The 26,315-nt window shown below is 38.1% G+C and overlaps 1 long non-coding RNA gene across 1 annotated transcript; it reads left to right on the forward strand.

The window, feature by feature from the left end:
* Positions 1 to 1,103: 1,103 nt before the first annotated feature.
* On the forward strand, positions 1,104 to 25,159 carry LOC129902124 (uncharacterized). The gene is made up of 3 exons (XR_008770051.1): positions 1,104 to 1,156; positions 23,869 to 23,945; positions 25,071 to 25,159. It is a non-coding gene; the product is annotated as an uncharacterized LOC129902124 (long non-coding RNA).
* The last annotated feature ends 1,156 nt before the right edge of the window (positions 25,160 to 26,315 follow it).

The following is a 26,315-nucleotide window of genomic DNA, read 5'->3' on the forward strand; positions in this document are numbered from 1 at the left end:
GCTCATTTCTTTCATCTTCAACCATTGGAAATATAGAGAAAAAGAAGGAGAGTCCAAGCCATGGCAACTCACGGCCATGGCTGAGCAAATCAAGCTCCCAAATTTTGATCCCCACATAAATTTTCTAAGGTAGTTTTCGATCAATTGAAGGTTATTAATAACATGAACTAATCATTGGAGCAGCAAGAAGGCCTAACGTGTAATCCACAAGTTTCAGCCAACTTAAGAAGCCAACTTGTTAAGGTAAAAGTTAATCATCTTCTTATATTTTAGAATGAATTTGGACGTGTTGTGAATGTGTAAAAGTGAATTGGATGTATGAAATTATGTATGTAGTCATTGGAATATTGTTGAAGTTGTAGGGGCTGTTTTAATTTAAGTCGGTGAGTTAAATTGGATTAGTATTTTGATTGTTATTGTCATGGGTTATGTAGTGAGAATGAAGGAAATAAATGGTTAAAGTGAAAGTTGTAATTATTGTGTGGGCTATTGTAGAAGTTTATATGATGTTAATGTAATTTTCTTGCACATAAGAAGGTGATGTTGTTAATGTGTGGCTGATGGTGTAGTTCATGAACTTAAACGAAAAGAATGTAATAAGTAATGTATAATGAACGTAGATGGTCCATTTGGCATGTTCGTAGGTGTTCGTGAGAGTATCGGGCATCTCTTTACGTTGTTAGTTAGGGAATGTTTTAGGGTTGTTGTTTTCTTGTTGAATTGAAGGACTAAATTCTTGTTGAATTGAAGGACTAAGAGTAGTTAAGGCTATATTATTGTTGTAATTGTTGGACTATTATAAGGTTACTCGATGAAGTGTTGTGGTTATAGATTATTAAGAGTAACTTGCTTACGTCGTAGTCGTTATGTTAAAAATTATGGAACGCCATATTGTGCAGACTGTTTTGGAACATTGTTGAATCTTGCCTTGGCTAACTTTGATATAGCACTTGAACGTATGAATGTTGATGTTGACTTGGCTGTTACATAGTAGTTTGAATATAAGAGAAATATTGCCTAATTTTTTAAAAATGAGCTGCTAACATTGGAGTACGTTTTGAAACCTTCCCGTAACTTAACCATAGTTCTTGACGTCTTAATATAGGTTGAGACTTTGGGTAGTGTATGCGTGTTGTGTTGCGAATAAATGCCAAAGGTATGTAAAGCTATCCCTTCTTTCTTTTGGTATATCTTAGATATATGTGATATACGATATGAGCTTTGGGTAATTTCATTCATAGGTTCCAAGTATGATTCATGATTTTTATTTACTTTGGGATGTTAAAACTCTTAAAGTAGTTGAGCTACTGCCCTTGAGTCTTCTATACGTTGGACAATAGTTGGTATGTGAAAATCCCTATTCTAAAAGACTCTATAATGGTTAATGTCCTTAACTTTTATAAGTTATCTCGTGTTATCTTGAAACGTATCTATGATCCCTGAAACATTATTTAATATAGTTCATAATGACATTCAAAGAGTACTGAACATGACTATTGGCTTGATACTCAAGTATTAATTAGCCTATGTCACGACACAAGCCTAGAGCCTAGACGTGACATGGCGAATGAGGTATCCGAAAGTACCTCAATCAAGCCTCTTAGCATTCTTTTAGCCTTTCATAGGTAATGATGATAAACAAGCGGAAATCATAATAGTAAATCTTCAACTTACATATGTCCAACAATACCTCTAACTATTAGATTTAATGGGGCTAAGACAAGTCCCTAGCTCACCCTCAATCATAATAGAAGAAATTCCATAGTAAAATATATTAACATATCATAAACTAGAAAGATAAAGGAGTATTATTCCCGGAACATGGGAACTCACCAAAAGTAGTCTTCAATGGAATATCAACTAGCCACGTGGAGGAGAATGAGGAAGAACACCGATCCCTACATGGTGATATCATGTAGGCAAAAGAGTATGCGTTAGTACTTTGAATGTACTAAGTATGTAAGGATGCATGAACATTGAGGAAACATTAAAAACATAATTTAATGTATGCATAATAAATCATATAGATATCCTTTAAAACATTCATTTTGTGGGAAATTAACCATAACCGACATTTAAGACCATGCGAGCTATTACATGGAATCCAATATAACCCCCTACGTTGGCCGGGGAGACTACTTGCCGGGTAGAACTCCGTCAACTTCATTCATTTCTTTAACTTTAACTTTAAGGGCTTTCATGGATCCATTAGCCTAAGCCTACAAGGGCTCCTATGTTGGCACATAGTTAATGAGACAAGGGGTTGCTACTAGGATTCCCTTATCGAATCCCACCTCAATGCCTCATTCGGTGCTAAGTCAATTCCACGGAATAGTTTAAGACTTCAAAATATTCATAGCATATAACTTGAGAATTCAAACATCATATTCGGTAGAATAGCTCATTAAAACATTTGATAATTCAAATATGCAAGAATTGTCCTTATTGCATAAAAAATCCATCATTTATATCATTTCATCATTCTTTCATTTCATGCGACTCCTTTTTTGATCATAGATATTGCTTTCATAAACATTTATTTGGAGTCAAAGCTTTCAAGTCAAACTTTATTAAAAACATAGTAAAACTAGGTGGGTTCAAATCACTTCAACTTGCAAATATGTATGTAAATAAATATACATAAATACTTTGAAATCCATTAATTAAAAATCATGCTTTAAACAACCCACCATGAATTTCAAGAACCTTTAAATAGATAAATAGAGGAATTACTTGCAAACCATCAATTCATACATATGGAATTATGTTGCATCAAAATAGACCAATAATCATTAGTTTAACCATGATTCATACTATTAAGTAAAAATAAGAATTTCCATAAAAAAAATATTACTTGAAATCAAAAGACTTAATTGAAAGAGTTTTTGGACTATATGGGTGAAAGAACCCATGGATAAACACCCACATAACCTAGAGTAGAGATAAAATAAATAAATATAATTTATCATATAATCAAAATAATTTAGACATGAGAGTTGAAGGAATACTCTAATTGAAGCCTTACATACCTGAAAACCGAAGCTTTAGTTGGTACCGAAAGACTTAATGAACACTCTTGAGTCCTAGCTTCTCTTCTTGCCGGAACGTTTTGTGTACTACCCGGAGTATATGAATCACCGGAATAGTATTTCTTCACTACTAAGAACTAAAATTATATTTGAGAATGTGTAAAGAAGTGTATAGACAGAAAATTTGCTTGAGAAATTTTGATGAATAAAATGAGGAAATAAGGTGGGTATTTATAGGTGGGAAAGAGGGACCTAACAATAAATAAAATAAGTATAAAAAAAATCTGAAAATTTAGTGGAATATATTGATGTCATGGATGATGTTAAATAGAGGACAATTTATGTCATGAGTGATGTCAAATGTATCTAGATCTTTCTATGGTAGGTGAAATGAGTTATTTTTGACGGAATACTCTTTTTGGGAGCTGCGTTCGAATACGATAAATTCCTTATTAGGATTTGGTGTCTTCATAAGAATTGTAGATATGGAACTCTAGTTTCATATAGTTCAACAATCAACCAATTTGGATAAACCTACAGTGAGATATGAGTTTTCTTCTATAAACACTCAATTCCATCACAGCATTCTACCTTACAAAATTTAATTTATTTGACCTACTTAACCTACGAATCTTAACATATAGTCTTCATAAACGTTGTAGCTAATGATCTTGTGGTTACTCAGAAATTTGAATCACTCAATTTGGATATTCCTATGAAAAGTTATGCCCATAATACAGAGGTTGTATCATGTTTAGGCAAAAATTGAAACATCGTATACAACGTTTTTAGGGGATGTTACATTATCTTCCCCTTGGGAACATTCGTCCTCGAATGAGAAAAGACTTAGCTTGAGTAGAGTAGAGTGTTAACAAACAACCTATCATTAATACAACAGTGTAATTTAAAATATCATTTAAAACATATTTCATAATTTTGCAAGCATATGACAAGAAAAGTTGAGATGTAAAGATTCCAAGTAATTGAGCAAGGGCAACTTAATACCTTATGTTTGGGTAGAGGGGAAAAGATGAGGGTATCTCTTAATCATATCCGCTTCCGCTTCCCATGTTGCACTTTCTATTTGTTGATTCATCCAAAGGACTTTAATAGATGCAACTTCTTTGTTTCTCAATCTCTTAACTTGCCGGTCCAAAATTTCCACAGGAACTTCTTCATAGGTCAAGTTTTCTTCAATACTCACTACTCCCATAGGTACAATGGAACTAGGATCACCCACACTTTTTTTCAACATAGACACATGAAACACCGGATGAACCATGGCCATTTCTAATGGTAATTCCAACTCATATGCAACCTTACCAATACGTCTCACGATTCTATAAGGACCTACATATCTAGGGATCAATTCCCCTTTATTACCAAATCGAACCACACCTTTCATGGGTGAAACCTTTAGATACACCCAATCGTCCACATTAAACTCAAGATCCCTTCTTCTAGTGTCAGAATAGGACTTTTGATGACTTTGAGCCGCCTTCAACCTTTCTCTAATGATCTTAACCTTCTATAAAGTATCAAGTACCAAATCGGGGCCCAACAAGGTCATCTCACCTACTTCGAACGAACAAACTGGTGATCTACATCATCACCCATACAAAGCCTCAAATGGCGCCATCTCAATACTAGAGTGGTAACTATTATTATAGGCAAACTCGATAAGAGGTAGATGATCATCCCAATTCCCTTTAAACTCCAACACGCAAGCCCTTAACATATCCTCTAGTGTTTGAATCGTCCTTTTGCCTTGCCCATCCGTTTGAGGATGGAATGCTGTGCTCAACTTTACCTTAGTACCGAGACCTTTCTGAAATGATCTCTAGAAGTGTGAAGTGAATTGGGTACCATGATCCAAAATAATGGATAATGGCACACCATGCAACCTCACCAACTCCCGAATAGACAACTTGGCATAGTCTTCAGCACTATAGGGAGTTTTAATCGGTAGGAAGTGAGCTGACTTAGTCATTCTATCAACAATTACCCAAATCGAGTCATGACGCTTCAGGGTATGAGGCAAACCCACTACAAAATCCATATTCACATCTTCCCACTTCCAAGTAGGGATTTCAATGTCTTGAGCTAGTCCACCCGGTCTTTGATGTTCGGCCTTCACTTGTTGGCAATTTGTACATTCGGACACAAACCTTGCTATGTCCTTCTTCATGCCACCCCACCAATACAACTCTTTTAAGTCTCGGTACATTTTTGTTGAACCAGGATGAATGGAGTATCTAGAATTATGAGCCTCCATCGAGATCAAACTCCTTAGGCCATCAACATTTGGAACACATATCCGACCTTGGTAGTATAGAACCCATCTTCCCCTTGGGAAAAGACCTCTATCTTCTTTTCTTTTACCAACTTCTTTAACTCAATAAACTTTGGGTCAAGATCTTACTTTGTTTTAACATCCACCACCAAAGAGGATCCAGACCTATTTTGAACAACCATACCCCCATCATTAGTCCTACCCAACTTCACCCCTAATCTAGCCAATCGGTGAACATCTTTCACCAACTCCCTCTTCCTTTCATCCACATGGGCCACACTCCCCATAGACACTCCACTAAGTGCATCAGCAACCACATTGGCTTTACCCGGATGATAGTGCACACTCATGTCATAGTCCTTAAGGAGTTCTAGCCACCTTCTTTGCCTTAGATTAAGGTCCTTTTGGGTGAACACATATTGAAGACTCTTATGATCATTATACACATCCACATGCACCCCATAGAGGTAATGCCTCTAAATCTTCAGAGAAAAAACAACGGTCGCCAATTCAAGGTCATGGGTAGGGTAGTTGCGCTCATGCACCTTTAATTGCCTAGAAGCATAGGCTATTACCTTGCCTTTTTGCATTAAGACACAACCCAAACCAATCTTTGAAGCATCACAATAAACTACAAACCCTTCTAATCCTTCTGGGAGAGTCAAAATAGGAGCAGAGGTAAGTCGATCTTTTAAGGTCTGGAAACTCTTCTCACACTCATCTGTCCATATGAATTTGGATTTCTTTTGGGTCAATTTTGTCATAGGAGATGAAATGGAAGAAAAGCCTTTGACGAACCTTCTATAGTACCCGGCTAGACCTAAGAAGCTCCTAATGTCTGAAGGAGATAATGGTCTAGGCCAATTTTTGACTGCCTCTATTTTCTTAGGATCAACCTTGATTCCATCACCGGACACTACGTGACTAAGAAATGCTACCTCCTTCAACTAAAATTCACACTTACTAAATTTTGCAAATAATTGTTTATCCCTCAATGTTTGAAGCACCACTCTCAAGTGATTTTTATGTTCTTCCTCACCCCGAGAGTAAATTAAAATATCATCAATGAAGACTACTACAAAGGTATCAAGATAAGGTTTGAACACCCTATTCATTAAGTCCATAAACACCGCCGGTGCATTCGTCAACCCAAAACTCATTACCACAAACTCATAGTGGCCATACCTTGTTCGGAAGGCTGTTTTGGGAATGTCACACTCCCTTACCCGTAGTTGGTGGTAGCCGGACCGAAGGTCGATCTTGGAGAAGTGACTTGCCCCTTGTAATTGATCAAACAAGTCATCTATTCTAGGGAGTGGGTACTTATTCTTAATGATCATCTTATTTAATTACCGGTAGTCTATGCACATTCAAAGTGACCCATCCTTCTTTCTTACAAATAGAACGGGAGCACCCCATGGCGAAATACTTGGTCTTATGAACCCCTTCTCTAACAAGTCCTTTAATTGTTCCTTCAGCTCTTTCAATTCTACTGGGGCCATGCGGTAAGGAGGAATAGAGATAGGTTGGGTATCGAGGAGGAGATCGATACCAAAATCAACTTCCCTTTCAGGAGGGACACCAGGAAGGTCATCAGGAAAGACATCGGGGAATTTATTGACTATAGGAACTTACTCAAGAGAAGGACTTTTGGAGTTGACATCCCTAACCCTCACAATATGGTAAATACATCCCTTAGAAATCATTTTACGAGCCTTAAGATAAGAAATAAACTGGCCCTTCACCACCGAATCACTACCCTGCCATTCAATAACAGGCTCATTTGGAAATTGGAACTTGACTCGATGATTCCTACAATCTATGGAAGCATAAGATGCATGTAACCAATCTATCCCAAGAATGACATCGAAATCTATCATGTCAAGCTCAATGAGATCACAAGGAATAACTTTATGCAAGATCGACACAAGGCAACCCCTATAGACCTTTCTAGCAATAACTGACTCACCAACAAGGGTAGACACCCAATAAGGTTCTAATAACATTTCAAGTAAAACATCAAATCTATTAGCAAGGAATGAAGTAACAAAAGATAAATTTGCACCCGGATCTAATAGTGCATACACATCAAAAGAAAAGACCTTTAACATACCGGTAATGACATTGGGTGCATCCTCAACCTCATGGCTCCCATGCAAAGCATAAAAGTGGTTGGTGCATTGGACACCTCCTTGGACTTGTTGACCATGAGCAATTTGTCCTTGAGTCCTACCACCACCATCTCTACAATCCTTAGCATGGTGGCCCAGCTTGCCACACTTAAAGCATGCATTGGAGCCGGCTAAGCATTCCCCTTTGTGAGTCCTTCTACACTTCTTGCAAGTGGGGAAAGTTTGAGTAGCAACATTCTCTCTTGGAATCATTGGTTTACCACTCTTGTCCTTGTTGAACTTTGGAGGAGGAGTATTGGTGGAACCTTGTCCCACAAATCATTGCCCACCTTGGACTTTGCCATTGTTACCATGATCGGACCTTTGAGGGTTAAACCCTCCACCATCCATTCTAGCCTTTTTGAACCCCCTTGATCTCTCTCTAAGCTTCTCTTCTTCAATTTGTTCTGCGTAAGTCATTAACCGAGAGATGTCCATCTCGTTGACCAACATGGTCGTTTTGCACTCCTTGGACACCAAGCTTGAGACACCGGAAATAAACTTGCTCATCCTAGCTCTTGGGTCGGAGACCATGAAGGGAGCATAGTTGGACAACTTAGTGAATTTGAGAGCATACTCTCTCACGCTCATACTCTCTTGAAGGAGGTTGATGAACTCTTGAATTTTGGCCTCCCTTAGCTCCAATGGGAAGAAGCGGTCTAGGAAGGCACCTTTGAACTCTTCCCATCCTATCGACCCTATTTCTTCATCCCTCTCAACAACCCATTGTTCATACCACACTCGAGCCACACCTTTGAGTTGATAGCCTACTAGCTCAGCCTTCTCATTTGGTGGCACACCCATGATAGACACAATCCGATACACCTCATTAATGAACTCCATAGGGTCCCCATCTAGTTTAGAACCATCGAACTCGGGTGGATTCATCCTTTGGAAATCCCGAATCCTAGAGGCTAGATTTTGCATTTGGGGAGGAGAAACACCTAGATTCCCTTGGTTAGATACGACTTGGGCTAACAAAGTAATAACACTGCAAAACTCGGCATGGGTTACCCCGTCCTCATAATGTTGGGCATTAGGAATTGGAGGAGTTTGGTCCTCATCGTCAACCCTTGCTCTTCGAGGTGGTCTTCCACGAGTCATTATCTAGAGAACACAAAATGGGTCATTAGTTAAAGGAAAGCTTAGGACACTCTAAGGCATGACATGAATTTAAAAGAAGTGAAAATTTTCCTAAACGCCTTATAGTCTCTTATTCATAATGGTGGCGCACTTCACAACCATGAACAAGAACCTATTCGACGCGGTAAGTTGGACTTCCAAAAATCATTCAAAACCTCGGGCTCTGATACCAAGTTTGTCATGACACAAGCCTAGGGCCTAGACGTGACATGGCAAATGAGGTACCAGAAAGTACCTCAATCAAGCATCTTAGCATTCTTTTAACCTTTCATAGGTAATGATGATAAACAAGCGGAAATCATAATAGTAAATCTTGAACTTACATATGTCCAACAATAACTCTAACTATTAGATTTAATGGGGCTAAGACAAGTCCCTATCTCACCCTCAATCATAATAGAAGAAATTCCATAGTAAAATATCTTAACATATCATAAACTAGAAAGATAAAGGAGTATTGTTCCCGGAACATGGGAACTCACCAAAAGTAGTCTTCAATGGAATATCAACTAGCCACGTGGAGGAAAACGAGGAAGAGCACCGATCCCTACATGGTGATATCATGTAGGCAAAAGAGTATGCGTTAGTACTTTGAATGTACTAAGTATGTAAGGATGCATGAACATTGAGGAAACATTAAAAACATAATTTAATATATGCATAATAAATCATACAGATATCCTTTAAAACATTCATTTTGTGGAAAATTAACCATAACCGACATTTAAGACCATGCGAGCTATTACATGGAATCCAATATAACCCCCTACGTTGGCCGGGGAGACTACTTGCTGGGTAGAACTCCGTCAACTTCATTCATTTCTTTAACTTTAACTTTAAGGGCTTTCATGGATCCATTAGCCTAAGCCTACAAGGGCTCCTATGTTGGCACATAGTTAATGAGACAAGGGGTTGCTACTAGGATTCCCTTATCGAATCCCACCTCAATGCCTCATTCGGTGCTAAGTCAATTCCACGGAATAGTTTAAGACTTCAAAATATTCATAGCATATAACTTGAGAATTCAAACATCATATTCGGTAGAATAGCTCATTAAAACATTTGATAATTCAAATATGCAAGAGTTGTCCTTATTGCATAAAAAATCCATCATTTATATCATTTCATCATTCTTTCATTTCATACGACTCCCTTTTTGATCATAGATATTGCTTTCATTAACATTTATTTGGAGTCAAAGCTTTCAAGTCAAACTTTATTAAAAACATAGTAAAACTAGGTGGGTTCAAATCACTTCAACTTGTAAATATGTATGTAAATAAATATACATAAATACTTTGAAATCCATTAATTAAAAATCATACTTTAAACAACCCACCATGAATTTCAAGAACCTTTAAATAGATAAATAGAGGAATTACTTGCAAACCATCAATTCATACATATGAAATTATGTTGCATCAAAATAGACCAATAATCATTAGTTTAACCATGATTCATACTATTAAGTAAAAATAAGAATTTCCATAAAAAAAATATTACTTGAAATCAAAAGACTTAATTGAAAGAGTTTTTGGACTATATGGGTGAAAGAACCCATGGATAAACACCCACATAACCTAGAGTAGAGATAAAATAAATAAATATAATTTATCATATAATCAAAATAATTTAGACATGAGAGTTGAAGGAATACTCTAATTGAAGCCTTACATACCTGAAAACCGAAGCTTTAGTTGGTACCGAAAGACTTAATGAACACTCTTGAGTCCTAGCTTCTCTTCTTGCCGGAACGTTTTGTGTACTACCCGGAGTATATGAATCACCGGAATAGTATTTCTTCACTACTAAGAACTAAAATTATATTTGAGAATGTGTAAAGAAGTGTATAGACAGAAAATTTGCTTGAGAAATTTTGATGAATAAAATGAGGAAATAAGGTGGGTATTTATAGGTGGGAAAAAGGGACCTAACAATAAATAAAATAAGTATAAAAAAAATCTGAAAATTTAGTGGAATATATTGATGTCATGGATGATGTTAAATAGAGGACAATTTATGTCATGAGTGATGTCAAATGTATCTAGATCTTTCTATGGTAGGTGAAATGAGTTATTTTTGACAGAATACTCTTTTTGGGAGTTGCGTTTGAATAAGATAAATTCCTTATTAAGATTTGGTGTCTTCATAAGAATTGTAGATATGAAAGTCTAGTTTCATATAGTTCAAGAATCAACCAATTTGGATAAACCTACAGTGAGATATGAGTTTGCTTCTATAAACACTCATTTCCATCACAGCATTCTACCTTACAAAAATTAATTTATTTGACCTACTTAACCTCTGAATCTTAACATATAGTCTTCATAAAAGTTGTAGGTAATGATCTTGTGGTTACTCAAAAATTTTAATCACTCAATTTGGATATTCCTATGAAAAGTTATGCCCACAATACAGAGGTTGTATCATGTTTAGGCGAAAATTGAAACATCGTATACAACGTTTTTAGGGGATGTTACAGCCTACTTATCTATTGAGTTTGAAGTGATGATATAAATGAATATGGTTACTCACTACTCTACTCGTGCATAGTGTCATTACATCTTTCACCGAGTCCCAAGATGGGTATGTTGTCATATAAAGTTTTGCTACATCATTCACCGAGTCCTATAATGGGCCAAGTACAGTATACGTGTACACGATATTATTCACCGAGTCCCTTATCAGATAGCCAGGTACAGTATATGTATATAATGATATGATAATATGGTGATAAGAGTATGGCACCAGTTCCATAATGCCGGGTACGGTATATGATAATGATATGCATGTTTGTTCTGTAAGGCACATGTACAGTGAGTTCTTGATTATCATACTTGTCTCTTTGACTCTCTACTTCAGTTATGATCTTTCTTACTGTATTTCATGTTTTATATACTCAGTACATTTCTTGTACTGACCCTCTTCCTTTCGGGGGGTTGCATTTCATGCCAATAGGTACAGATACTCATTTTGGGGATCCGCCAGCTTAGAATTTTCATTCAGCTATTTTGGAGTGCTCCATTATCCTAGAGTCAAGACTTTTAGTACAGATCCTTTTGATGTATATATTTGGTTATCCAGGGGTACGGTAGGGTCCTGTCCCATCATATGCTACTGTTAATACTCTTAGAGGGTTGTAAACATATGTGTGGGTTGTGTATGGATGTTGTTTGGTTGTATTAGCATGACTTATTTTGGGACATTCCCGTACGTAATGGCAGCCTTGTCGGCTTGCGGGTATATGTATATTTTGAGATGTTGTGTGTAGTGAAAGCTTCTCAGCTTGCGTATATATATGTAGTGGGACGTTCTCACATGCTATGATAGCTCATTGGCTTATGTACTGTGTTACCCGTTGATAGTTGTGACTCCTCAGGAGACCGATTGCCTGATATATATATATATATATATGTGTGTGTGTGCATGTGTGCGCGCGCGTGTGTGTGTGTGATGGTTCTGAGACTAGGTTTTGTTTCTTTATAGGTTCCATATTATGTTTAGTAGTGGATTGGTCATATAGCTCACAAGTGTATTTACGAGTGTCCATCTTGGGAACCATTCATGGCCTACGAGGTTGGGTTATGACAAAAGCATTCATTTTAATGTTTAGAGTATTCCTGTAGCAACCCCAAGTCATTTATGACTTGCTGGCAATGACTGTTCGATCTCCTGGTCGTTCGTTTGGATTCTAGGTCTTTTCCTATTTTGGAGCTTTTATAACTTGAAAAGGTAATTTCGGTTATTACTTTAGATAAATGACCTTAGAACAAGATTCTGACAGTTTCATTAGCTCCGAAAAGACTAAATTAGGCTAGTAGCATGGTCGGCACAAGTATTGAGACAATTGGTACGTGTTTGAGGCCATTTGGGTTTTAGCCTTTGAAATTTGTTCTATGGTTGACTTTGTCAACAGTCTTGAAAAAACATGCTTAGATGAAAACTTCATCATCGTAGCTAGTTTCGGAATATTGAGTTTGGTCTAGAACAAACTTTTATTCCCTTACGAAGTCTTTCGGTCTATTTCCAAGGTACTTTGTGGAAATTGGCTCAAAATGACACTTGGGTATGTGACCCACTTTTTATTAAAATAACATTGTATCAAAATTTCAAATGCACCATTGAGTTTGGGATGTAAAATCTAGTGGGGTAACATATCTCATTTACATGCATGTGATTCAGAACGAATTTCGAGCACCCTGTCGGGGATTTTAAACTTCTCAAAACAGTTGATGCAGTACCTTGCCGATGCAGGGGTATTTTACCCTTTGCGTTCATAGGCATAGGCCTGCGTTCACGGAGTCCAGGTGAAATGATCTATGCGTTCGCGAGACCTTTGTCGCATTCGTGTAGTTCAATTGGGTAAGCCTCCATGTTCGCAGGCCAAGGGATGCATTCATAGAGTTTTTTTGACTATCCCTCCGCGACTGCGTGACTCCCTCTACATTAGTAGAGGTATATATAATTGCCTTCTGCAATCGAGGGCCACTTAGGCCGCATTCGCGAAGGTCATTTCCTTGGTCTTTTAATGAGAGACCAAGGACGAACTCAACCATACTCTGCAAGTTTCAAACTTGGATATATCCCTCGTTTGTTCACAAAATTTGGTGATTCAAAGTTTGAAACATATAGATTTATCATGCCTACTTGGGTCAATTTCAAAAATAGTTGTTTACTCATCGTGTGAGGTAAAATTCCATACAAAGTTGTTGTCCATAGTGAATTTCTTATCTTAAATTTTGATTTTTGCATGTTGGTTGTTTGGACTAATTTGATCCCCGAATTGTGTTTCATTTTAGAACACAAGTTTGAGGTAGTGTTTAGAACTTTTTTACGAAATTAATTCCATAATTTATGGAGCGGGTCACACAATCCCATTTTTTACTCTGAAATTTATCCGTCTTCAAATTTAGTAATTTTTGTGTTAAAATGACCGTGTTAATAATGTGATTCTATTTTTGATAGCGTGGTAGCATTCTGAGGCTGTTTGGAAGGGAAAATCTCTGATTTCTTGAGTTGGAGTACGCGCGGTCAGCCTATAGGTAGGCTACGACTTTCCACTTTTTAGACTAAGTATGTTTAGGTATTTGTAAACTAATTTGTATGAATTTGGGGGTGATTGGGTGTCGAGCTTGCTAAATTCCTAGAATTCATGTCTTAGGCTCTATTTTTTGGAATTAGGGCCATAAAAACATATCCCCTATCATTGTTGATCATCCATATCTTGAGGTATGTACTGTGTGTATGTTTTATGTCATTGAAAAGAATATTTCGCCATAATCTAGGCTTAGACTAGTGTTTGCCTTAGACTTGCATATTTTTGGTGTCTTAGGCCTTGAAACTTCTCCGAAGTTGCTTCGGACAGCTTAACCCCTTGTATATTGGTATACCAGACTTGAGTCTGATAGTCTTAGACTTATGTAGGTAGTAACACAGCTTTGGAACTTATATCCATAATTTCCCACTTTCACTTATTCTGTATCACTTGATTCTTAGCTTTAGAAGTGATCTATTCGTCGACTCTGTTTGGATGTGGTTTGGGCTGGAGTGATTAAATGATGACACTTTGATTGAGGGTACTCCTACTCCTCGCGATGCTCAATTGGCATCTTATCTTAAATCTGACCAATTCACCCTTACTCATCTCCCTCTGTCTATATATATTTTGTCTATCTTTGACTTTCTGAGACAATCTTGTTTCTATGGTCCACTTTTAGGACTTGTACTTATTTTTTTATTAGCTCTATATATGTGTCTTCTAAGTTCTTAGAGGGATCTACCCTTACATCCTATTACTTGCAGTTTCGGGATATATATTGGCTTGCCTACTGGTGGGTCATAGTAGGTGCTATCATCACTGGAGGATTCGGGTCGTGACAAGTTTGTATTAGATCCCTAGGTTCACCCATCTCACTTGTACAGAGGTAACGTGTCGTAGAGTCCTGTGGATAGGTTCGGAGATGTTTGTGACTTATCTTTGGGAGGCTACAAGATCTCTTCTGGAACTTATTCTCTTTTGCATCACTACCATGTTGTGTGTGTCTTAATAAGTCTTTTGGAATCTCACTTGTTCCAAAAATTTACAAGATGGGTCACATGCGTGATAGGGGCCTAGCTAGGGGTAGAGGTCGACCCTAAGTTTGTTCTAAGGCTGCAACTCTAGCCCGGGATAGAGAGCAGACTCTAGAGCTGGAGGTGGAGCCACCGGTAGCTCTAGTATATCATCAGCCTATGGGCCTGGGACCAGCCCAACCACCAACTAAGCCAATTGTAGCTCCGAACCTCTAAGCGATGTTTTCCTACATACTAGATGCTATTGGGAGTATGAAATAGGCCCCATCTCTAGCTGCTCCATCACCGCACGGACAATATCACTAGAGGCACTAGTATTTCAGTTGTCGCTGGCACCTGCAACCTAGCTAGATAACTTAAAGGGCATCATACCACTTCACGAATAGAAGATGCTCGGGGTGTTCCTTAGATTATCACCGTTGAGTTTTTCTAGTGTTGTGGGTGGGGATACCCTTGAGTTTTGGCTTACTTTCCATGAGCAGCAACAAACGTTAGGCCTAGTAGAGTCGAGAGGAATCGACTTCACTGCTTATCTGCTAGATGGTCTGGACCAACAGTGGTGGTTCTCATACCTAAAGACCAGGCCAGCTGGGTCTCCACTAGTGTCATGGACTGAGTTTTCAGAGGACTTCTTGGCCTGGTTTATCCTAGGAGAGTTAGAGATCAGCTCCGAGATCAATTTTTGCTACTGGAGAAGGACTCAATGATAGTATCAAAGTATGAGGCATGATTTCATATATCTCTACACATGCTACTATGATCTTACCTATTGAAGAGGAGAGGGTTTGGTTCTTCATCAGAGGTTTGAAACTCCAGTTACAGATTATGACCCAATGTTTAGTCTCAGTGGGCTACTCTTTTTTGGATGTGGTAGGTCATGCCCTCACACTTGAGCAGCTCCGTCGCGAGGTCCAAAGGGGCAGCGACAGGAGGACTAGGTAGGATGATAGCGAGGGTAGGCCCTATTTTTGTCCTAGATATATATTTACCATACCCCATCAAAGGTTCCAATAGGGTCAGTCCAGTCGCCTATTCTAGGATTTCTTTCACACTTTAGAGGGTGACCAGCACAGCCAGGGTAGCCCTAGTATAGGTTTGGGTCAGGGCCGAGGTGGTATTCAGATGGGTTCTTCTAGTCGAGGTGGCCGACCTCTAGCGGTGATCCACAACCCTAGGGGTGTTATGGATGCAGTGAGCTAGTTCACTTTTCCCGTGAGTGCCCTCTCCGTAGGTCATCCGCACCAGCTCCACATGTAGCTAGACTTGCACCAGTAGCAGTACCTCCAGTTAGAGGCGGAGGTCAGGTCTAGGATCATAAAGATGGCCATCAGGGTACATAGAGAGGTCCCCGAGGAGGCAAGAGAGATGGCCGAGTAGATGTATCAGGTAAAAAAGTGAAGGCCCACTATTATACAACTCCAACTAGAGTAGAGGTTGAGGCCTCAGACGATGTGATCGAAGGTACAATTCTCTTATGCCATCAACTCGTATCCACTTTATTTGATATAGGCTCCACCAATTATTATATATATATGTATATTGTGCCCTACAATTGAGTATGAGTCCAGAGCCCTTAGCTGATCCATTGTTTGTTTCACTCCTCGGTGGTGACATTCAAGGGTGAAACACTAGGGCTCATCTCATTTTACTTGATATTTTAGATTTTGATTTAATTCTGGGCATGGATAGGTTATCCCCTCACCACGCAATCTTGGATTATTATGCCAAGGACGTTACCTTAGCCATGCCTGGTATTTTCTTATTTGTGTGGTAGGGCTCTTGTAGTCACACACCAGTTGGGGTAATTTCTTTTGTTTGGGCTAGGAGGTTAGTGTCTAGCAGATGTTTGGTGTACTTGGCTTATGTTAGGGATGTCAGTAGGGAGGGCCCTATGGTTGATTAAATGCATATAGTCTTTAGAGTTTGCAGATATGTTTCCCACCAACCTGCCTAGCCTTCCTCCAGATTATGATATTAACTTCGCCATTGATTTGATCGTGATACTTCCACCCCACCATACCATATGGCCCCTGTAGAGCTCAAAGAGCTTAGATTTTAACTTCAGTATCTCTTGGGTACGAGATTTATTCGGTCGAGCGTCTCGCCATGATATGTCCTTATCCTATTTGTTAACAAGAAGGATGGTACTGCACAGATATGTGTTGATTACAGGCAGCTTAAAAATAATGGTGAAGAACCATTACCTATGCCTAGGATTGATGATCTATTTAACCAGCTTTAGGGTGTCATAATATTTTCTAGGATTAATTAAGATCTGTCTACTACCAATTGAGGATTAGCGTAGCAAAAATCCCTAAGACAGTATTTAGGACTCGTTACGGCCACTATGAGTTCCTAGTGATGTCCTTATCGTTGACTCATGCCCCTTTCCCATTCATGGACTTGATGACTCGTGTATTTAGGTCATATTTGGACTCCTTTGTCATACTATTCATCGATGATATTTTGGTATCCTCACGGACCTGGGTTGAGCATGAGCAACATTTGAGCATAGTGCTCCAGATATTGAGAGATCAGCAGCTTTATGCCAAGTTCTCAAAGTAAAAGTTTTGGCTTGAGTTAGTACATTCTTGGGGCACGTGGTGTCCAAGGATGTCATTAAGTTGGATTTGGTGAATATTGAGGCTATCCATAATTGGGTCAAACCACATCTGTGACTAAGATTCATAGCTTCATCGGATTGGCAAGGTACTATAGGCGCTTTATTGAGGGAGTTTCTACTATAGTAGCACCTCTGACTATTGTGTGGTCGGAGGAGTGTGAGAGAAACTTTCTGAGGCTTAAGAAGTTTCTTATAACCGCTCCTATATTGACTTTTCTAATTGAGGGCAAAGGCTTCACGGTTTATTGTGACATGTCCAGTGTTGGTTTGGGTTGTATACTGATGCAGTGGGGCTAGGTTATTGGTTATGCATCGAGGTAGCATAATATGAGCGCAATACCTCACTCATGACTTAGAGTTGGTGGCGGTAGTTTTCGCACATAAGATTTGGAGGCACTGCCTGTATGGAGTTTGATGTGAGATTTACACTGATCACAAGAGACTTATGTATATTATGATTCAAAAGGATCTTAATTCAAGGCAGCATCGTTGGATTGAACTACTAAGGGACTACGACTTCTCTATTGTCTACTATCTAGGCAAGGGGAATGTAGTAGTAGATGCCTTGAGTCAGAAGGCAATGAATATAGGTAGTCTAGCCTTCCTTTCTTGTATGGAGCGACCTTTGGCTTTGGACATCCAGTCCTTCGCTAATAGGATTATTTGGCTTGATATTTCCAATTCCTGATGGGTGTTAGCTTATGTGGGAACCCAATCATCCAAATTATATTAGATTCACAGCCGTCAATTTGAGGACGAGGATTTAGTTGCACTTCAAGATCAGGTTTTGGGAGGTGACGCCGCCCAAGATACCTTAGATCTAGATGGGGTTTTGAATTTGGTGGTCACATCTATGTTTTGGGAGTAAGGGGTTTGATCCAGTTGATCATTAGCGAGGACCATGATTTTAGATATTCGATCCATCCGGGCACCATGAAGATGTATTATGATTTTAGGCATCATTAATAGTGTAGCTGCATAAGGAGAGATATTTTAGACTATGTGTCGCATTGATTGATTAGCTAGAGGGTTAAGGCCGAGCATTTGAGGCTTAGTGGAAAGCTTCAAATATTACCCATTCCCAAGTGGAAGTGGGAGTGTATCACCATAGACTTCATTGTGGTGTTGCCTCGCACTTCCTATGGTATTGATAGTTTTGGATCATCGTGGATCGATTGACCAATATAGCACACTTTTTCCCAGTTCATACTTCCTACAATGTTAAGAAGTTGGCATGTATCTACATTCGAGAGGTAGTTTGTCTTCATGGTGTGCCTATTTCTATCACTTCTGATTGGTTCACATCTAGCTTTTGGAGGACTATTCAGGATGAGTTGGTTACCCATGTTGACCTCAGCATAACTTTTCACACACAGACTGATAGCTAGTCAGAGCGTAAAATTCAGGATCTTGAGGATATGTTATAGGTCTATGTCATGGATTTTGGGGGTTAGTGGGACCAGTTTTTGCCTTCAGCAGAGTTTTTGTACAATAACGGCTACTACTCCAGTATTTATATGGCCCTGTTCGAGGCCTCATTTGGTAGGCATTGTCGCTTTTTGGTCAGTTGGTTTGAGTCTATAGAGCCTAGGCAGCACAGTATAATTTGATGCAGGAGGCCTTAGATCATGTGAGGGTCATTCAGGATAGGCTCAGGATAGCTCAAAGTAGACACCAGAGTTATGCAGATTGTAGGCATCACCCGTTGAGATTTGTCGTTGGTGATAGAATATTCCTCCATGTATCTCCCATAAAGGATGTGATGACATTTGGGAAGCGAGGCAACCTTAGCCCCATATATATTTCGTCTTTAGATATTTTAAGAACAATTGGTGAGGTTGCTTATGAGTTAGCTTTGACCCTGACCTTTTCAGCTATTCATCAGGTTTTCTATGTTTCAATGTTGCACTAGTATGTTCCAGACAAGTCCCATGTGCTCCAATATGATGCAGTTGAGTTGGGTGACTGTCTAAGTTATATTGAGGAGCCAGTTGCTATTTTGGCCAGAGATATCAGACAGTTGCGATCTAGAGCCATTCCCATACTTAGGGTCCGTTGGAGGCATCATCCAGCCAAGGAGGCTACCTGGGAGACTGAGCGGGAGATGTTGGAGTAGTTCCCTGGTTTATTTAAGCCTTCGGGTACTACTTGCCTCTTACATTCGTGGATGAAAGTTCTTTTAGTAATGGATGTTGTAATGACCCTCCAGGTCATTTTTTAATTGAAGCATTCATTTCATTGTTTAGAGCATTCCTGTACCGACCCCAAGTCATTTATGACTTACTAGGATTGACTGTTTGGTTGTCTGGTCATTCATTTGGGTTCTATGCTCGTTCCCTATTGTGGAGATTTTATAACTTGAAAAGGTAATTTTGGTCCTTTAGGTAAACGACCTTAAAATAGGATTTTGATGATTTCATTTGCTCCGGAGTGGCAAAATTAGGCTAGTGGAATGGTCGGCATGAGTATCGAGGCAATTAGTATGAGTTTGAGGCCATTTGGCACTTTAACCATTGAAATTTGGCTTATGATTGAATTTGGTCAACATTTGTGGAAAACCAGCTTGGATGAAAATATCGTTAGTGCAGTTAGTTCTGGAATGCGGAGTTTGGTCTAGAATGACCTTTCGTTTGTTTCCCAAGGCTTTTGGGCTAATTTTGAGGCATGTTGTGCAAATTGGCTCAAAATGGCACTTAGGTATGGAACCCACTTTTTATTAAAATAACTTTGTATAAAAATTTTGAATGTGGTATTGAGTCCAAAACATCGAATTTGCGTGCATGGGATTCTAAATGAATATCGATCATCCCATTTGGGATTTTGAACTTGCCAAAACAACTAACGAAGCACCTTGCTGGTGCAAGGGTATTTTACCCTTCGTGTTGACAGGCATAGGGTCGCGTTCACGAAGGTCATTCCCTTTGTCTTTTAATGAGAGACCAAGGAAGAACTCAGCCATAATTAGCAATTTTCAAACTTTGATAACTCCTTTGTTTCTTCACCAAATTTTGTGATTCAAAGTCTGAAACATCCATATTTGTTGTGCCCACTTGGGTTAGTGTTTGACACTAGTTGGAGACTCATAATGTGAGGTAAAATTCCATATAAAGCTACTGTCGTTAGTGAATTTCTTAGCTTAAATTGTGATTCTTGCATATTGGTTGTTTGGAATGATTTGAGCCCCGCAATTGTGTTCCATTTTGGAACACAAGTTTGGGATAGTTTTTAGGACCCTTTTAGGTTACGTAATTGTTATATTCCATATTTTTGCATCTTGAACTTTTCATGAGCTAACGGATATAAATTCAAGGACTTTTAATTTTGAATTTTAAAATGGCATGATTTGTTGTAAATGACAAGTTATATGGATAATATATGTGAAGTAAAAGACATCTCAAGAAGGACCCTTGAGCCAAATCAAAGTAGAAGCCATCAAATATTTTTTTTCTTAAAGTCATGTTTTCGGGTAAGCTGACTTCAGGAGGACATAACCCCTTTAGAATTTAGTAATTTGGGAAAACTCGCAAAATAAAAATTGTACAAAATTGAAATATATTTCCAACCATAGGTTGTGGGTCTAGAGGTGACATTTGGATAAGGAGATATGGTTGTTTTAAGGCAGAAGGGTTAGCTGAATAGTGGATTCGGCCCAACCCGATTCCAACTCGGGTCAGGCCCAATACCCACATCATTTAAGGGATATTTTCAGCCTCCTTATTCATTATCAAATAAATAAATATCCTTAAATTACCATAGAGAGAGATAAAGAGGAAGATCTTAGAGAAAGACCCCAAATCCGACCAAAATCCGAGTCCTGAAATTCGAAGCTCATGAAGAGAAAAGTATTATACGTCGCGTTGCTTCAATTTGAGCTAAAAATCAGGCAAGAAGGAGAGTGCTAATATGGTTGATTCAACTTGAGGTATATTAAAGTTCCTCTTTCATTGTTAATAAGTTTATTTAGAGTTCTAACGGATTAGAACGGAGAAAATAACGTTATAAACTCGTTTGGTGGTTTGTTGAGATTTATGGGTTAAGGGGATGTTTTAGGTGGATTAAATGGATAGAATTAGCTTAGTTATGATGTATAGTAATGATTGATATTGTTTTGATGTTGTTGATGAGTTGTTGTTCTTGAATTTGGAGGAATAAGGTGTATGGAGATTGTAAGTGTTCAAATCTATTTTTAGAATTGCGTAGCTTGTAGTAATTCTTGAATATCTCGTTGTGTAGACCTTTAATTTTAGAAAATAAATATGTTTAGGAAATATAATACATGTAACTACAACTCTTATGTTTATGTTAGATCCTATTTCTGTTGTTATTATGTCGAAAAAAAAGGATGACTCATAACATAAGTTCTATCCAGATTCTTGATTGAAAAATCCCTCATGTATAGCTGTTAGTATTTTGATGATATCATTTTGTAAAAAATGAGTTTTGAATTGATTTCTTTTGTATTGAAAACTTAAGACATATATCTAAAAGTTTCCTAAGGGTCATCAAGTCCAGTTTTGCCATTTTTAAATTTCACAATTTAGATACAACTTGAGGTACTCGGCTTTCCGAACTTACTGTTTTGGTAACATAATTCGGGTGGCAACATTCTAGGCTTATTGTCAATAATAAATCTTCTTTTATGTCAATATTTTAGTTTGTTGATATTACTTGATGATTATATGGATGGTTTGGAAGTGGGGAAAGTGAGCGGTATAGGGGAGGTGTTTTCCAATATTTTTAGAAATAACCTACTAACGATAGAGTGCGTTTTATTCATATCCATAGCTTAACCATAGTGCTTAACGTTTTAATATAGGTTGAGATAATATTGGGTAGCATATACGTATAAACGCTAAAGGTATGTAAAGCCTATCCTTTCTTTATTTTGGCATGATCCATATGAAATCAACGGACGACGAATGCATAAATTCCAAAGAACCTCATATTCTTAGATACACTAGGATGGCTAATGTTCTTGATTTCCTAGAACTTATATCATTATAACTTGATACATGTGTATTACTCCAGCCTTCCTAATTTGGTATAATTCATATTTTGGTATACATCATGATTCTTAATAACTCCTTAATGTAGAACTCTTACAATAATTGAGCTATTGATTCTCAAGTTTTTTTTCTATACGTTGGGAAGTAGTAAGAATGTAAAACTAGCCCTTTCTTCTCCTTTGCATGATCTTTATGAAAAACATATATGATTTTTATATGATTCCCAGGAATTTCCTATTCTTAGAGCCATTTGGATGGCCAATGATCTACATTTCCAGAAGTTCTATTTTGATGCAATCCTTAGTGACATTCAAAAGGTATTTGATATGGTTATTCTCTTGATTTTTGAATGATAACTTATTTTGATTATTCCATTGAGTCTCAAATATGATTCAACTTGCATATGGTTGCTCACTACTCTGCTCGTTCATGCCTCAATATATCTTTTACCGAGTCCCGGGCCAAGTATGTATTCATGCACAGTTTTACTGCATTGTTCACCGAATCACTCACTAGAGGGTCGGGTACGGTATATATATATATAATGATATGATATGATGATATAATGATGGCGTCGGGACCCATGATGGGCCAAATATGATAGATGTATATGACAGATTCACCGAGTCCATAATGGGTCGGATATGATATATGATATAATCATGCATGATTTTATTTCATAAGGCACAGGTACAGTGATTTCTTGAGTATCATACTTGTCTCCTGAATCTCTACTTCAGATGTGATCTCATTTATGATATGTTATATTTTATATACTCAGTACATATATCGTACTGACCCCCTTTCTTCGAGGGGGAGTTCATGTCCGCATGTATAGATATTCATTTTGGGGATCCGCCAACTTAGGATTTCCACTCACCTATTTTGGAAGTGCTCCATTGTTCCGGAGCCTAGAATTTTGGTATAGATATTTTGAAGTATATATTTATTTATCCATGAGTACGGCGGAGTCCTGTCCCATTATATATTACTATTGATGTTCTTAGAGGTCTGTAGATATATATGTGGGAGGTATATATATGTTATCTAGTTGTACTAGTATGATATATATTTTGGAACGTTCCTATTCATAGTGGCAGCCTTGTCGGCTTGCATATATACATGTATATTTTAGAATGTGATGTGTAGTGGCAGCCTTATCGGCTTACGTACTATGTTATCTTTTGACAATTGTGACTCCCCAGGAGACAAGTGGTTTTGATATATATATATATATATGTATATATATATATGTGTGTGTGTGTGTGTGTATGTGTATGACTGTTTTGAGGTGATTTTCTGCCCATATAAGTCCCCTATTATGTTTAGTTGCTGATTGATTATAGACAACAGGTGTATATACAAGTGTCCAGTTCGGACACTAGTCATGGCCCACGAGGTTGGGTCGTGATAGTAATTTATGGAGTGAATCCCACATTTCTGTTTTAGACTCCAATATTGGTCCGTCTTTCAATTTAGTAATTTTGATGTTAAAGCAGTTGTTTTAATATTGTGGTTCTATTTTTGATAGCATGGAAACATTCTGAGGCTGTTCGAAAGGGAAAAGCTCTGATTTCTTGAGGTGGAGAACGTATGGTCGGCCTACAGGTAGGCTACAACTTTCCCCTCTTTATACTGAGCATTTTAAGGCATTTGTATACTAATTTGTATAAGTTTGGGTGTCAAGCCTGCTAAATTCCAAGAATTCATGTCTTAGGTTCTATTTTCCGGAATTTGGGCTAAGTAAGCATGTCGCCTTTCATTGTTAATCATCTGTATCTTATGGTGTGTATTGTGTGAATTGTTTATGTCATTGAAAAAAATGTTTGGCCTTAGCCTTGGCTTAGACTAGTGTTTGCCTTAGACTTCCATATTTATGGTATCGTTAGGCCTCAAAACTTCTCCAACATTGCTTTGGACGTCTTAGCTCCTTATATACTAGTATAGCACACTTGAGTCTGATAGTCTGGGCCTTAGCTAGGCTGTAACATAGCTTTGGAACCTTATATCCATAATTTCCTACTTTCATTGATTCTATATCTAAAGGGGGCAAGTGTTATGCCCCGTACTTTTGTACTTTGGAACACTTTTTGAAACTTCTTAAAAGTTACCACGTGACCCAGATTATCTCTAATGTTATCAAATAACTCTAAAGAAGGAAGGATGTGAGGTTCCATAAAAAGGAAGGTTAGAAGTAAGGGTTATAAGGATTTGAAAGGAGTTGGGGGACAAATGACAAGTCGCGGGACTCGAATTACCTGTGTAATCTACCAACTTGGATGTCTTACACACTTAAGATATTTAAGTACATGTTGAGCTTACGTAGCCAGGATTACATAGGTTCTTAAAGTGAGACGAAATTACGAACCCATGGAAGAGGCGGAAAGAGGCGTAGCACCTACTTGAGGTGGTTCCTACGCTGCCATGTGGCAGCCTTAGAGTGGTGGCATGGATTAATTGGTCCAATGAGGATTAGACACGTGTCACCCTTAGGGGTTGACATGTGTACCATATTAAGATATATATATAAGGACCATTTGATGACTAATGCATCATAAAGTCATCTTTTACACTTAGAACAAATAAGGAAAAATTGAGAGAAAAACCTAGAAAGCCAAAGGGAGAGCTACGGGTTTGGACCTATCAAGGTAAGGTCCCGACTTTCATTCTATGAATTAATTATTTAATATATCCTACGGTGATATAACAGTGTTTAATAATGAAAACGTTCAGCTTGGGAGCAGCAAGGAAGGGTAACGAGCAGTCCACTACTTTTCAGCGCGATTAAGGAACTTCCAAGGCTAGTTTTTGCAAGTTTTGAAAAAGGTAAGGTCTTCCCTTTCAAACTGGAGTTAATAATGTGATTATAGAGTGTATTACATGTGTTAAATGAAGTTGTAAATAGGAAAAATGCATAAGTATGTTTGGCACTAGAAACAAACTAAATGGAAGTCGTTTTAGTTAAGTCGAGGTCGAGTAATGTGTTGTGGTTGTGGTGCTGAAGATTGGAGGGTTGGGTGATGTGTTGCAGGGCTATAACATGGTATAAATAGGGTGTGGGTGTTGCTGGTTTCAGCCACAAGACCCTCTGTTCCGTGTGGTGAAAGGTTTTATGAAATAGAGATTAAAAATCCTATTTTGGTATCGTAGTTTTAAGCAAGTTATTTGGGGTTTATTTTGCGTAATGTTGAAGTGGTTTACTTGTATATGAAATGCTTATTGTTGTTGATGGTAGTCTGTAATGATTGGGGATACAATTGGAAGTTTGGATAGGGAAAGTTATAGGGGAAATGCTGCCCGATTTCCGTTAACTTCTTAACCAAGTAATAAACTACTTGAGAAAGGCATAAGGAAATGATTCCTAGGAATGCTTGATTATAGTTTGAGAAGATGGGAAGTTGAAAGTTATTAATGTTAGTATTACCTTCGTGTTAAATAGGTTCAAGAGGCGATGAAGCAAGAGTGGTTACGATTACTCGATAAAAGGTATGTGAAGCTATCTCTTCCTTTCTTTTGGCATGCCTTCAAGTTAAGTAATGAAGGATATGAGTTTGGAGAGGTCATTCCGTTCCTATGTTCTATATATAACTCATGAAAATGATTTACTCGTGAATGTTAGAGTCCCTATAAGAGTAAAAGTCTCTAATTACATAAACTATATGGCATCACCTTGACACATGCTTCTGATGCCTGAGACTTCACTTGATATGACTCTTACAGACCGTTAAAGGGTACTTAAAATGACTACTACCCTGATCTTCAAGTGATGGTTCGCTTGATTAATTGGTTGGGCCTAGGATGGTAATTTAGTTACATATGATTATGCTTTGCCTTGCTCAAGCATACTATAATACATCTTACACCGAGTCTCGGGCCGACTATAATATATGTGTATACGATCATATGATATATGGATTGGGCCGTCGTTCCTCAACATTATTATTTGATATGTATGTATACGGATCGGGCCATCGTTCC

Source organism: Solanum dulcamara, chromosome 9, assembly GCF_947179165.1.
Source record: "Solanum dulcamara chromosome 9, daSolDulc1.2, whole genome shotgun sequence".
NCBI classification, from domain to species: domain Eukaryota; kingdom Viridiplantae; phylum Streptophyta; class Magnoliopsida; order Solanales; family Solanaceae; genus Solanum; species Solanum dulcamara.